The sequence below is a fragment of the Pleurodeles waltl genome, unplaced genomic scaffold, assembly GCF_031143425.1.
Source record: "Pleurodeles waltl isolate 20211129_DDA unplaced genomic scaffold, aPleWal1.hap1.20221129 scaffold_70, whole genome shotgun sequence".
In the NCBI taxonomy this organism is placed as follows: domain Eukaryota; kingdom Metazoa; phylum Chordata; class Amphibia; order Caudata; family Salamandridae; genus Pleurodeles; species Pleurodeles waltl.
Genome location: NW_027150391.1, coordinates 543249 through 558131, shown reverse-complemented (window position 1 = coordinate 558131; position 14883 = coordinate 543249). Strand labels below are relative to the sequence as shown.

The following is a 14883-nucleotide window of genomic DNA, read 5'->3' as shown; positions in this document are numbered from 1 at the left end:
GCTGGCCGCAGAGTACCACTGTCAGTACCACTGAGGGGGGCTCAAGCATCTGCAGCCCCCTCTGTAATCCCATAGTGCCCCAGGGGAGCAGAAAAGGAGCTCACACGCCTGTTGCGCCTCCGGACTGTATCTGTAATACAGGCCATGGTGGGAGAGTTTAATACCTGGGAGAATTACTTGCACGGATTCAAGATGAATACTTACCGTTCCAGCCATGATCTGAGGAAATCTGTGTAAAAGTAATAGTGACTCGAACCCACAACCCTTGAATGTCTCCAAAGCTCCATATTAGTCCAACGCGTTATCCACAGGGCCACGGGGCCGCAGGATGTCTGTGGTTTGCTGGTGTCTTGCATCAGTGACAAGAGCACCACTGCCGGGTGTGTTTGTTATTATTTTATAAAGATTATTCGCGGTTCAATGACTGTCTCCTGGGGCGTCAGTTATTCCACTCACTCATATTTCCGCCACACTGAAGACTTTTTCCAATGATTCTCCTAAGCGGGGTCTAGAGCTGCGCGTTATGTTATCGTTATTATCCGTCTGACGCGAAAACGCATTTATTATCAATCCCCCCCCCCCCGCTCTCACCCCCGCGGGGGTCACGGAGAAGGAAGCTGCGGAGTGTCTCATCGGAGACCGCTGCTCTCTCTCTCGTCCGCTTTCTCTCTGCTCTTTCTTTCTCTCCTTTCTGTTTCTGTGCTGCTCTCTCTCTCTGCTGGTCTCTCCTTCTCTCTCTCTCGTGTGCTCTCTCTGCCCTTCCTGCTTTCTCTCTTCTGCTTTCTGTCTGCTCTCTTTATCACTCTCCTTTGGTCTCTCTCTCTCTCTCTCTGCTCTCTCAGCTGGTTCTCTCTCCTGCACCCTCTCATCTCTCTCATGTAATTGGGGCAGAAAAGGAGTCTTTGTGCGGCCGCTCCAGGTGCCAGGTGCTGGTACAGAGCCTCCATCCGGCGCTGGTTGATCCTGGGCACCCGGAGCCCCCTTAATAACCGCAATGATAAGGATTTAACAGCAATTTAGAGGGGGACAGATCACCCCTCAGTGACATGTCACAGGATACATCACATCACTCCTTACCTGGGGTCATGAGGGTGCATCAACCTTCTCTTACCCATCTGCCGAAATAGCTCAGTTGGGAGAGCGTTAGACTGAAGATCTAAAGGTCCCTGGTTCGATCCCGGGTTTCGGCAGCAGGGACACCTTTGTGACTTTTTTGGTATTTATATATAATTTCCTCCACACTTCCCACATTTATTTCCCCTCTGGTTTTGCGTTGTCCCTCCTGCCCCCTCCCTCTCGCTTTCAAACCATCATTCTTCTTATCCCACCCCTGTCCCTTGTCCCTCCTTCCTCACCTCATCCCTTCCTCATCCCACCTGCGGACTCCTCCTCTTCCTCAGTGTCTTTAATGCTCAGAACAGTTTCTGTTTTCTGTGTAACCTGCGCGTTCACCGATCTGAGGTTTTAATGCATTTTTAGAGACGGGAACAGGTGCTGCGGCTGCCGAGGAAACTCGTCATCTAAAACCATCTCAGGTCTCGGGCGTGAGAGAGACATTCCCTCCATCTAACCTCCACCATCAGACCCTCTGTCCATGTGCTGTGCGCGGCGCTTGTCACAGCGGAGCCGGGATTCTGAGCCTGCAAATAAGAGCGGTTGTCCATCTCTGCGGAGCTCAGTGCACAGCAGCCCTCTCCCTCGGTGCGGGGGTTCAGTTTAAAGTCATTTCATCACTTTTAACCTGTCTCTGCTTCTAACACCCTATCAGACTCTCCCCTCACCCTCTCATCTCCCTCACCCCTGTCACAGTCAACAACCTCCCACCCGGCAACTTGTCAGCACTGACAGAGCTGTGAGTGATTCTATTTTTAAAGCGCTTTCATCATTTTTCCATATGCCACAGGTCCTGCTTCTAACACACCATGAGGCCCTTTCTTTACCCTCCCATCTCCCTCTCACCCCCTCCCGCCACACATCACCCCCCAAACAATAACTTGTCAGCAGTGGCAGAGCTGAGAGTGACTCAGGGATCTGGTGGGGGGAGGCTTTGGGGGGTTGAGATGTGGGGGTTCAGAGCCCAGTCACCGCTGTGGCCCCCCGCTGCCTCACTGTATTCACCAGAGGGGGCGTCTCATTCCTTTACACCCAGGGCGCTATCCTAGTGACCAGTTAAAGGTCCCTTAGTAACAGGTCCCGGGCAGCAGTGACAGCAACTCCGGGGGGCACAGGTGGAGCCCAGTAGCCTCTGCCGTGTGGTCTCAAGGAACAGACAATGGGGCCTTATACACAAGCCCCGGGTGCCCCCGAAGCGTCCCTTCTTGTGATGCGCTCGTGGCGCGGACTGTAGACCCATACCTACGAGGCAACGTGAGGCCATGTTGCATGGCTTTTCATGACCTCATAGATATGGAGTAAGGCAAGGCACGCAAGTCGCTGTGCTGCCTCACTCTGCATCTGCAGGCCGGTCCATGGGTGTTGCGGTGGGTTTCCCATGCAACACGTATGAGTTTTGACGCATTCCCAGACTTACAAGGACTTTTAAACATGGGAATGCGTCAAAACGTTATGCCTCCCCAAGGGAGGCGTAACAAGAAGAAATATTTTTATTTCTCCTCTTTTTTTCCTCTTTCTATGTATGCTGCACTCTACAGCACTCATAGAAAGAGGAAAACAGCTCCATGCATTGTTTTTGTGCAGGAAGGTGCCCCTTCTGCCCATAAAGAGTCCTTTCCACAACGCAGGCACCCATGCACCATGGTGCGTGGGTGCCTGCAATAGCACTAGGGAGCCAAAAGGGCACCAGTGCAGGGGGACAGGACAGAAATGCACAGTATTTCGTAAATTTAGTGCATGCGCTGCCCTGCGCTACGGGGCTTGTATATATGCCCCAAAGTTTATAGAATATAGTAGGCTGTTGTGATGTTACACTTAGAAAAACAGCTGAAGGGTGTCCTGAAGTAGAGCAAACCCCATGAGGGAGTGGGGGTGCTCTAGGTGTCTTCACAGTACTTATTAAAAGGGTAATGTTTGCGTCATGTCTGGTCATACTGAATACAGAAATGTCTCTCAGTATCCTCAGGGTAGGGGCTGTTTTCATATCTTGGCCCCCTGCTCTGAGGGAACACACACAGCTTTCTGCCGCCAAATACCAAGGCTGGTCTTCTAAAAACACCTTCTGCCTCTTTAAATAACTGTCAGGCACTCCCTGCCCCCTTACCCCCCACCCCCGCGCAGGCTCCTGCTTTCTTCCTCTGTGATGGTTCTTGGCGTCTTTCTCTTCCCCCCTCTCTGGGTTCTCCCGCTCTTCCGCACCTACATATCCGATGGAGTAAACCCAGTGCTGGTCCTCGAAAACAAGGGCAGTGACCTTTGAACTCTATCCACATCACTCCATAAACTCTCGCCTCTAAAAGATGTTTTATTCAGCTTCCAGCGAGATAGAAAGGTGACAGCGCTGTCATTACTGACTGACCACTTTCTGAGTGGGGTAAAGAAAAAATATAGACAAATAAAACCCTCAGGTCCCACCGAGATTTGAACTCGGATCGCTGGATTCAGAGTCCAGAGTGCTGACCATTACACCATGGAACCGGCTGCTACATCTACTCTTTGTTCCTCGTACATCTGCTTCCTTTCGCCGCTGAAGTGGTAATTCAGGGTCATGAGCCCTCATTATTGGGAGAGAAATAGTTTTCCTTTCCAGTCCCGAGGGATGTAGCTCTCGCCAGCAGGCAGGTCTTTAGAGCATGAACTCGAAAAAAAACTTGAAAACTTAACGAACGTCCTTGTTTTTTCCCCTCGGTTGAGTCTACAAAATAACCGCTGAAGAACTGATTTCAAACTTAAAGAAAGGAAGCCATCATGGGGTAAAATGAGAAACACGGAGTAATCTCATGAGGGGGAAGAGGGGGCGGCTTCAGTGTAGCGCTGAGAGGAGGAGAGGGCGAGAGAGGAGCAGCGCAGACGGAGACCTCCATCAGTGTAAATAACATCTCTTCAGTCCAGGGACAGAGGGCCTGGCTGCTGCCTCACCGAAACCGGCCTCAAGGCGCTGCGCCCCTCAGCGCTTTGTGTCTTCAGGGAGGAGACATTAACGAGAGTAGTCCTTGCCCCAGCCCCTCCCCACAACTCTTAGAGGCCCCCTCTTACTGTGAGGCAGAGGGCACTGGCCGCTCTTGGGGTGCTGCAGATGGTTTGCTTTTCCTGTGTCCTTCAGACAGCCTGTTGTGTTTACTGCACTTTAATCACACGTTGGATGGGCGGTGCCCGAAGTTTTCCTTTTTTAATCACCTGCCTTTGTTTCTGTGAGGTGCTCTTGTTTGCACATTATCAGCTCCTCAGTTGCATTTAAAGTTCAAACTGAATGGCCTTCTCCCGCCCCCTCCCCCACATGACTGTTAAACCTTTGTTTGCCCCCCCATCTTCCGAACCCCTAAAGTACTACCAGGGCAGGACGCTGCATGCACTCTCGCACCAAGTACAGCCGGAGCAGGGCAGGCCGTGGAGGGACTCACGGAACCAGCTTAAAAGCTGATCCTTGGGCTTTGGTAGTGAGAACATGAAATTATATCACAAAGATCAGGGCGGGAAAACAGTACTCTGGACTTCTCTGTTTTCCCCTTTCCTTCTCTGTTTTCCCCTCTCCTTCCCTGTTTCCCCCTCTCCCTCTCTGTTTCCCCCTCTCCCTCTCTGTTTCCCCCCTCCCCCTCTCTGTTTCCCCCTCTCCTCCTCTGTTTCCCCCTCTCCCTCTCTGTTTCCCCCCTCCCCCTCTCTGTTTCCCCCTCTCCTCCTCTGTTTCCCCCTCTCCTCCTCTGTTTCCTCCTCTCCTTCTCTGTTTCCCCCTCTTCTTCTCTGTTTCCCCCTCTTCTTCTCTGTTTCCCCTCTCCCTCTCTGTTTCCCCCTCTCCCTCTCTGTTTCCCCCTCTCCTCCTCTGTTTCCCCCTATCCCTCTCTGTTTTCCCCTCTCCCTCTCTGTTTTCCCCTCTCCCTCTCTGTTTCCCCCTCTCCCTCTCTGTTTCCCCCCTCCCCCTCTCTGTTTCCCCCTCTCCTCCTCTGTTTCCCCCTCTCCTTCTCTGTTATCCCCCTCTCCCTCTCTGTTTCCCCTCTCCTTCTCTGTTTCCCCCTCTTCTTCTCTGTTATCCCCCTCTCCCTCTCTGTTTCCCCTCTCCTTCTCTGTTTCCCCCTCTCCTTCTCTGTTATCCCCCTCTCCCTCTCTGTTTCCCCTCTCCTTCTCTGTTTCCCCCTCTTCTTCTCTGTTATCCCCCTCTCCCTCTCTGTTTCCCCTCTCCTTCTCTGTTTCCCCCTCTTCTTCTCTGTTATCCCCCTCCCCCTCTCTGTTTCCCCCTCTCCTCCTCTGTTTCCCCCTATCCCTCTCTGTTTTCCCCTCTCCCTCTCTGTTTTCCCCTCTCCTTCTCTGTTTCCCCCTCTCCTTCTCTGTTTCCCCCTCTTCTTCTCTGTTTCCCCCTCTCCCTCTCTGTTTCCCCCTCTTCTTCACGGTCCCCCCTATCCCCCTCTGTTTCCCCCTCTCCTTCTCTGTTATCCCCCTCTCTGTTTCCCCTCTCCCTCTCTGTTTCCCCCTATCCCTCTCTGTTTCCCCCTCTCCTCCTCTGTTTCCCCCTCTCCCTCTCTGTTTCCCCCTCTCCCTCTCTGTTTCCTCCTCTCCTTCTCTGTTTCCCCCTCTTCTTCTCTGTTTCCTCCTCTCCTTCTCTGTTTCCCCCTCTTCTTCTCTGTTTCCTCCTCTCCTTCTCTGTTTCCTCCTCTCCTTCTCTGTTTCCCCCTCTCCCTCTCTGTTTCCCCCTCTCCCTCTCTGTTTTCCCCTCTCCCTCTCTGTTTCCCCCTCTCCCTCTCTGTTTCCCCCTCTCCTTCTCTGTTTCCCCCTCTTCTTCTCTGTTTCCCCCTCTCCTTCTCTGTTATCCCCCTCTCTGTTTCCCCTCTCCTTCTCGGTTTCCCCCTCTCCCTCGCTGTTTTACCCTTTCCTTCTCCGTTTTCCCCTCTCCCTCTCTCTTTCCCCCTCTCCTTCTCCGTTTTCCCCTCTCCCTCTCTCTTTCCCCCTCTCCTCCTCTGTTTCCCCCTCTTCTTCTCTGTTTCCCCTCTTCTTCTCTGTTTCCCCCTCTCCCTCTCTGTTTCCCCCTATCCCTCTCTGTTTCCCCCTCTTCTTCTCTGTTTCCCCCTCTCCTTCTCTGTTATCCCCCTCTCTGTTTTCCCCCCTCCCTCTCTGTTTCCCCTCTCCTTCTCAGTTTCCCCCTCTCCCTCGCTGTTTTACCCTTTCCTTCTCTGTTTCCCCCTCTCCCTCTCTGTTTTCCCCTCTCCCTCTCTGTTTCCCCCTATCCCTCTCTGTTTCCCCCTCTCCTTCTCTGTTTCCCCCTCTCCTTCTCTGTTTCCCCCCTCTTCTTCTCTGTTTCCCCCTCTTCTTCTCTGTTTCCCCCTCTCCCTCGCTGTTTCCCCCTCTCCCTCGCTGTTTCCCCCTCTCCCTCTCTGTTTCCCCCTCTCCTTCTCTGTTTCCCCCTCTCCTCCTCTGTTTCCCCCTCTCCTTCTCTGTTTCCCCCTCTCCTTCTCTGTTTCCCCCTCTCCCTCTCTGTTTCCCCCTCTTCTTCACGGTCCCCCCTATCCCCCTCTGTTTTCCCCTTTCCTTCGCCTTTGCGCTTTCCCCTCCAGGCTTTTAGAGACACCCCAGTACACGAGTACTTGCAAACATTTTCCCAGGGGGCACAGAATATGTTCTGTGGTGTGCCGGAGGGCTGCATTGATGCCAGCCGGGTGAGGGGGTGGGAGGTGAGGTGGGCATTGGGGAAGAGAAGCCTGTACACGGTGTGGTCAGTGAGTCACAGAGTTATTTTGAGGGTTTCATTCCATACTGCCCTCTAATGTAATACCCTCGTCTCTAGAAGAGTCCTGGATTTGACAACACTGAGTGATGCAGTATCTGAATGACATCCCTCTACCAGCCTTCTCTACTCGCTATAAACACATCAACAGAGTCAAGTGTTAAAAAGAAGAAACTTCATTATTGAACTGGAATGAAAACGAATTGCACAATGTAAAACCAACAAACCTACGATCAATCCCAGCTTCCCCACTTGACCAAATTGTGTGAGCCTAGGCAATTGTTTTATTTCACTTTCCCTGCCTTTTCTTCATTTCACATGTAAGAGCACCTTGAAATATACGTGTTCCGGATATGTACGGTGTAATACCTTCTATTGTGTTTGAATTAATAAACCATAACTTTGTCCATGTACAATAAGTACTCAGGCCACCTAGAGAGTTGGCATTTTTGTCAGGGTGGTGGGAAGCACAAATGTTTCTAGGTTCAGCTTTGAAAACTATCACTTGAAAAAATTATTTCTCAATGGACTGATATAATCTGAGGTGCTAAGTAGGCCTGGGCAGTGCTCACTGAGTTCTACTCCGAAGAATTCTGCTTAGTTGATCTACAGCGGCGGAGTTCGCTGAGTGGCAGAGTGCTACTGCGGCCTTCCCTAGTGGCACCCTGTCCTGAATGCGCCAGATCTTCAAGGCACTAAGCATGGTTGAGCCTGGTTAGCAAGGCTTGACCCTGCTTAGCGCTTCCGAGATCGGGCACATTCAGGAGAGGGCCGTGTGCAGTGAAAGCTGCTTTTCAGGCCTCTTGTGCACTAGTGGGCAGGCCAGTGCACAAGAGGACTGGACAGGTCAGTGCACAAGAGGCATGGAATGCCAGCTTTCACTGCCTATGGTCCTGGCCTGAGTTCATGCCTCTTGTGCACCAGTGTGCAGAAAACGAAAAAAAAAAAAAAACAAGGATTTACCTGGGTCTTCGTTCCCAGCGGCCCGGCTCTCTCCCTCCCTCTGCCCCCTGCTCCCGGGCTGCTGGCAGAGGGAGGCCTAGATCTGGAGCTGGTGCCAGCTCCATGCAGGCCGAGAGTGCGCACTGCAGCTCAGTTATGGGCCATAAAACGCAAGCACAGACTGTCTGCACTTACGCTGTGTGACCCATAACTGGGCTGCAGTGCGCACGCGGTGAGCTTTCCAAGCGGAGCGCGGAGTGCCAAAAACTCCTGTAACTCCGCCAGTGGAGCAGAGCTCACCGCCCACGCCTAGTACTAAGCTGAAAGGCTTCTGTATGTTAATGAACAAACGTTTTGAATTTTGAAGAGACTTGGTCCTTTTAATACGTTTGTTGCAAAATGTCTTAAAAATTAATGTGTTCTTAGAGTTAAGTAGTGCAGGCACCTTTTTTTTGCTTTTTCCTATATTTAAGTTATCTTGTAAATAAACGCTTGCCAGTTTACTTAACATCTTTCTGGACGTTAATGCTCTCTTCAGTAAACAGCAGCTCAGTGTGGTCGTTCAGCCTCGTTCAGCAGGGAGCAGCATGTGAAGGTTAGGAGGGCTGCAAGCGGCCTGTGTGCCCTACTTTGAATATCACTGTCTTGACATTCAGGAAACGCCTCAAGACATGGCTCTACGACCAGTAGCTCCCCGCTCCCCCCCCCCCCAGCGCCTTGAGACCCTAACGGGTGATTAGTGCGTCTATAAATCCTTGATTGATTGTCTAGTACTTACTGACAGCACAATTGCTCTATCTATCTGTACTAATTGAGGATTTTATATACTTACACCTTTAAGGGCTCCCATGTATACTGATTTTCCTTAATGAGACTTCTTAACTATAGAAAAAAAACATGAATAGCTACTATATATACACACTAATAAACACATACTAGAAATGTTCAGCATACTTTACATATTTAAAGCTTTCTAGGTCAAAGCCTACCAGACATGGTTTGCCAATTGCATCTTAGGGACATTTCCTGGAAATGCATTCTGCCCCTTGCTTGCTATTGGATTTTTGGTTTGTAACTCACATTTTGTTGCTTTCTATTTGCTGGCTATATTTGTTTTAGGCTGTCCAGCTGGTGTTCATTCTTTCCTTTGCCCAAACCTTATTTACAGTATCCTTCCGAGTGCTCCCTTTCTGTAGACAGGCCTTAAATCGTGTTCTTATCTTGTCACATTTGCAGGTGCTTTCAAAAACAGAAGTCAAATGTCAGGCCTTGTCTACAAACAGAGCTTAGTGTTTGCTTTTCTTTCTCTGATTTCAAAGTCAGAGGATTTATGTGACAATTATGCTGGCTACTGGGGGAAATTCTGAATTGTGATGGAAACAAATATTTTATTACCATCAAAACAAATCAATACACTAGGTGATGACATGTCCACACATTATAGTTGGTGTGATGTATACTTTTATCAGTACATTTTTTTGCATGTGCAAATATAATGGCCATTTCCTTAGAAGATGTGTCGTCTGTAATGGCAGTGTGCTACCACACTATGCATACTCCACTTTATCCCACTCCACTTTGCACCACTCCTCGCCACTGCACTCTACTCTGTGCTCCTCCACACTATTCCACATCAGTCTGCACCACTCCACACTGTGTCACTATACACTGTACCATTACACTTTATGGCACTTCACTCTGCGCCTCTCTACTCTACTCTAAATCACTCTACACCAATGCACTCTACCCCACTCTACTCTGCTGCGCACTACTGAACTCTTCATCACTGCATTCTACACCACTTCATTCTATGCCATTTCACTCTGCCACTGTACTCTGCATCCCTGCAATCTTTGCCACTGCACTCTACACCAATGTACTCTACCCCACTCTACTCTGCTGTGCACTAGTGAACTCTTCGTCACTGCATTCTACACCACTTCATTCTATGTCACTCTACTCTGCATCCCTATAATCTATACCACTGCACTCTACACCAATGTACTCTACTCTATCCCACTCCACTCCACGCCACTGCACTCTCCTCTGTGCTACTCTACACCACTGCACTCTCCTCTGTGCTCCTCCACACTATTCCACGTCAGTCTGCACCACTCCACACTGTGTCACTATACACTGTAGCATTACACTTTATGGCACTTCACTCTGCGCCTCTCTACTCTACTCTAAATCACTCTACACCAATGCACTGTACCCCACTATACTCTGCTGTGCACTACTGAACTCTTCATCACTGCATTCTACACCACTTCATTCTATGCCATTTCACTCTGCATCCCACAATTTATGCCACTGCACTCTACACCAATGAACTCCACTCTGTACCACTCCACTCCACGCCACTGCACTCTATGACATCCACTCTATGCATCTCTATCTACTCTGCTGCACTGCATTCAATGCCACTGCACTCCACTCTTTACCACTCCACTCCATGCCACTGCACTCTATGACATCCACTCTATGCATCTCTATCTACTCGGCTGCACTGCATTCAATGCCACTGCACTCCACTCTTTACCACTCCACTCCATGCCACTGCACTCTATGACATCCACTCTATGCATCTCTATCTACTCGGCTGCACTGCATTCAATGCCACTGCACTTCACTCTGCGCCTCTCTACTCTAAATCACTCTACACCAATGCACTCTACCCCACTCTACTCTGCTGCGCACTACTGAACTCTTCATCACTGCATTCCACACCACTTCATTCTACACCACTTCATTCTATGCCATTTCACTCTGCCACTGTACTCTGCATCCCTGCAATCTATACCACTGCACTCTATACCAATGCACTCCACTCTGTACCACTCCACGCAACTGGACTCTATGACATCCACTATACGCATCTCTATCTACTCGGCTGCACTGCATTCAATGCCACTGCACTTCACTCTGCACCACTCCAATTTACTGTGCACAATGCCACTCTATGCCACTTCTTTCTACTCTGAAACAATCTAGTCTGTGCCACTCCACTCTACACCACTACAATCTATGCTGCACTACTCCACTTTGCACCACTCTACTCTATGCCACTGCACTCTACTCCAACCACTGCACTATGTGTCAATGCACTCTACACCACTTTACTAAAAACAATGCACTCTACACCACTGCCCTCTATGCCAATCTATTCTGCACCAATGCCCTCTACGCCACTATAATCTACTCAGCAACACTCTACACCACTGCACTGTACACCACTGTACTCTATATCACTGCACTCTATGCCACTCGCACCACTGTACTCTATGCCACTGCCCTCTATGCCAATCTATTCTGCACCAATGCCCTCTACGCCACTATAATCTACTCAGCAACACTCTACACCACTGCACTGTACACCACTGTACTCTATATCACTGCACTCTATGCCACTCGCACCACTGTACTCTATGCCACTGCTCTCTATGCCACTCTACTCTGCACCACTGTACTCCACTACACTCTATGCCAGTAAACTCTACATCAACCTACTACACACCAGTGCACCCTAAGACAGTCTACTCTTCAACACTGCACTCTTTGCCACTGAACTCTACACTACCCTATGCCACTCTACTCCACTTTGCAGTTCTCCATACTATGCCACTCCCACCGTATGCCATTCCACTCTTGGGCATTCTAAACTATTCTGCACCACTGCACTCTGTGACACTGCACACTTCAATCTACTCTGTTCCACTGCACTCTACATCACTGTATTCCACTCTACTCAAAACAATCCACTCTATGCCACTGCACTATACTCTACTCTGCAACACTACTGTACGCCACTGCACCATTCTACTCTATGCCACTGTACTCTATGCAGCTGGAATCCACTGTGCACTGCAGTCTATGTCACTGATCTCTCTACTCTATGCCACTTCACTCTACACCTCTGTACTCTACTCCGTGCCAATGCTCCGCTCTGCAGGCACAGTTTGCCAGTTCGTTTTTCACATTCCACGCACTCCAAAACAGATTCAAAATTAGAAAAATACAGACCAATTCAGACACACCACGTGATACAATACTGCCACTAGCACCAGTTTGGGTGTCATACATGTAGATGATGGCTTACCATAAAATTGTTTCCAACCATTGGCAAAATCATTGCTAAGCTGGCATTTCTCACTAAATGAGGACCCTGAGCTTGGCACAGCACCACATAGTGTATTTTTTGTGTGGAATATTACTACGTCATTTTGCATAAGCTTGTTGTGCTTTCATTGGTTTGAGCTGCACCAATAAGGAACATGCAAAAATAGTAATTTTATGATGTGTTGAGAAGCATAGTTTTCTTTTCATGAATTTCGGCTGGGTGCATGTTTTCTTGCTCTTTTTACCAATTTCCATGGAGAAAACAACATTTGCCAGACAGCGGTTTGGCATAGAAGCCCCCCAGCCACCTTGTCACTGTTTCTTCTCCCCCCCACACCCACCCCATCAATTTCTTCTTCCCCTCCCAACATACAAAAGAAAAAAGAAACGCTATGGCACGGCCAGTGCTGGCAGCTTCATAGCTATGTTTTTTTCAACCACCCTGCTCTCCACCAATTTACCCTCCGACCGATTCACTAGCCCAACCGGAATGACAAAGCTAATAGCTCGCCCATAGGCGAGACCTATTGCCTTTGCAAATACTTGTTTAGATTACCCACTCTAACATAGGACCCCACCCCCCTATTTTGGAAGGGTATGTAAAATGCCACCATTGCATTATGACATCTGGATGTACAGGTCTCAAAGCTTATCTTTTTCTTTGCTTATTTATTTGCTACTGATGCTCAGCACCTGCAAACAAGCATTTGTTTTTCTTTTAACCGATGCAGAATAATATGGGCAAAAAGCATTAGAAAAGCCAATATGTTAGCACTTATTTTGAAAGGTGAAGCCAATTTGCTTTGCCAATGCTTGTTATTGTACTGGTGTCCTGCTGTTCACACCCTCCTGCAGCATGTTGTCCAGGAGGCTTCAAAATCAATTAATTAATCCATCCATCCATCCAGCTCACACGGGTAAAAACAATGCCAGACACGTCACAGGAGCCTGGGGAGAATTCCAACGTCTCCGGTATTTCAAAACCCAACTGGAGACATTGTGACACCCAAGAATTGTCCCAGACAGATTTTCTTCTGGAAATGTGCAAGCGATATGGCCCCAGATGAAAACTGTTTATTTTTTACAAAGAGCTTTGGACAAATAGAGACCAGCGTTCATGTGTAGGTCAGTGAAAACGCGAAAAGTTAATTATACAACACCTGTGTTTAGTGTCAGGTGCCCCTATCACCGCCTAAAGAATAACACATTTTCTAGCTATCACATTAAGAATTTTAGATTCTATTAAGGACACGGAGGCGAGGATTATGCTTCTCTTTCTTAACTGACGTAAAGCGCAGCAGCCAATAACATTACAATAAAACTATAAACTAAATATCCCAAGAGCCCTAGCCCTTACCTGTCTAATCATAAAGCGTCGCTGCCCTATATAATCCTGAAATAACACTGTCTTTCCTCTTTCTTTGCTCAACGGAGATTATGATAAAGCAGTCCATCAGTCTGGAACAAACAGCCTCCAGGAGACGAACTATGACCTTGGAGATAGAACTGAACTTCTGTTTCCTCACTCTTCCGGAGCGAAATTTTCAAGCAGCTTTGCGATCCCAGCCTAAGAAATAGAAAAAATACGGAATAATATCCAGAAAAAATCCACCAACTTAAGTTAAAAGCATGGGTAAGAATTGAAACATACTCATAGAAGTATACTATAGATAATCAAATACATATCAATAACACTGGGTGGGATAAGCCTCACCTCCGTGTCCTTAATAGAATCTAAAATTTGTAACGAGATAGCTGGAAACGTTTTAATTCTATGTCAGGACCGGAGACTTCCGATTATGCTAGTTTAAAGTTGATCTACTGCTCTTGTTGCTACATTTACCATTGGTTTACGATAGAATACTTTAAAAGTAGAATCAGAGGACCGATCCGCCGCAGCCATAATCTCTTCCAATTAGTGCCCACAGAAAAGGTCTTTGATGCCGTAGCTCCTCGAACAGAATGGGTCCCAAAAAGACTCGTATCTATACCAGCTTCCGTCAATAACCATTTAACCCAACGGGTAAGGTTTCTGTAGAGAAATAAGTAATTGACCTGCTGAATCTCGTCTAAATTCACGAGTCCTATCTTTGTATTCCTTTAAACATTTGACCACACCCAATTTATGATTGTGAGGAAAAGCAGGATAGGAAACACAACGTGATAAAGTTTTAGTACGTTTAGAAATAGTTAAAGAAATGCCAGAAGGTGTAAATACTCTACCTGCAATATGCAATACATTCACATCTGATACTCTTCTGCAAGAAATCAAACATAACGGAGTAGCTAATTTAGCTGATAGTTGTTTACGGGAAAGATCTTCATTAGAAGGACAGTTCCTAAAAAAGATTAAAATTATATTAACGTCCCATAACACTGAATACTTAGGTTGAGGAGGACAAATGAATCTAATACCTCGTAAGAGCCTACATACAACTGGATGTTCACCAACAGGTTTACCTTCGATATGAGGACAGCCTGCTGAAATGGCCGGTCTATAATTGTTCACTGTCCTATAAACTAAACCCTGGCTGGCTAATTCTGATAGAAAATTTACCACTACTTGAATTACAGCCCCCAAAGGAGCCACCTCTCGTTCACAGCACCAAGTAACCCAGCGTCGCCAGGCTGATTCATGCCTTCTGGGGGTAGAGGGAGCCCAAGATTGTGAGAGGAACAACAATGCATCTTCCAAAATTCCAGGCACTTGCCAACGTCTCCTGAAAGTCTTTAAACCATGAGAGACAGAATGCCCTGTATCACTATTGGATAGGGACGACTCACTGTGTCCAGTAATAGATTCAGGAAAGACCGAACAGGCTGGAAGATCATATCACATCATCATTGCTTCTGGGAACCAGGGTTGGTCTTTCCAACAAGGAGACACCAAGATCACTTCTACCTTCTGACGCTTGATCTGAACTAAAACTCTTGGAATCATGCAAAATGGAGGGAACGCATACAGAGTCCCCAACGACCAAGACTGTAGGAATGCATCT

General features: G+C 48.2%; 2 non-coding genes across 2 annotated transcripts; one reads left to right on the top strand and one right to left on the bottom strand.

The window, feature by feature from the left end:
* Window positions 1–1117: 1117 nt before the first annotated feature.
* Window positions 1118–1190, top strand: TRNAF-GAA (transfer RNA phenylalanine (anticodon GAA)). Its single transcript has one exon. It is a non-coding gene; the product is annotated as a tRNA-Phe (tRNA).
* Window positions 1191–3519: 2329 nt separating this feature from the next.
* TRNAQ-CUG (transfer RNA glutamine (anticodon CUG)) lies at window positions 3520–3591 on the bottom strand. The gene has a single exon. It is a non-coding gene; the product is annotated as a tRNA-Gln (tRNA).
* Between the last annotated feature and the right edge of the window lie 11292 nt (window positions 3592–14883).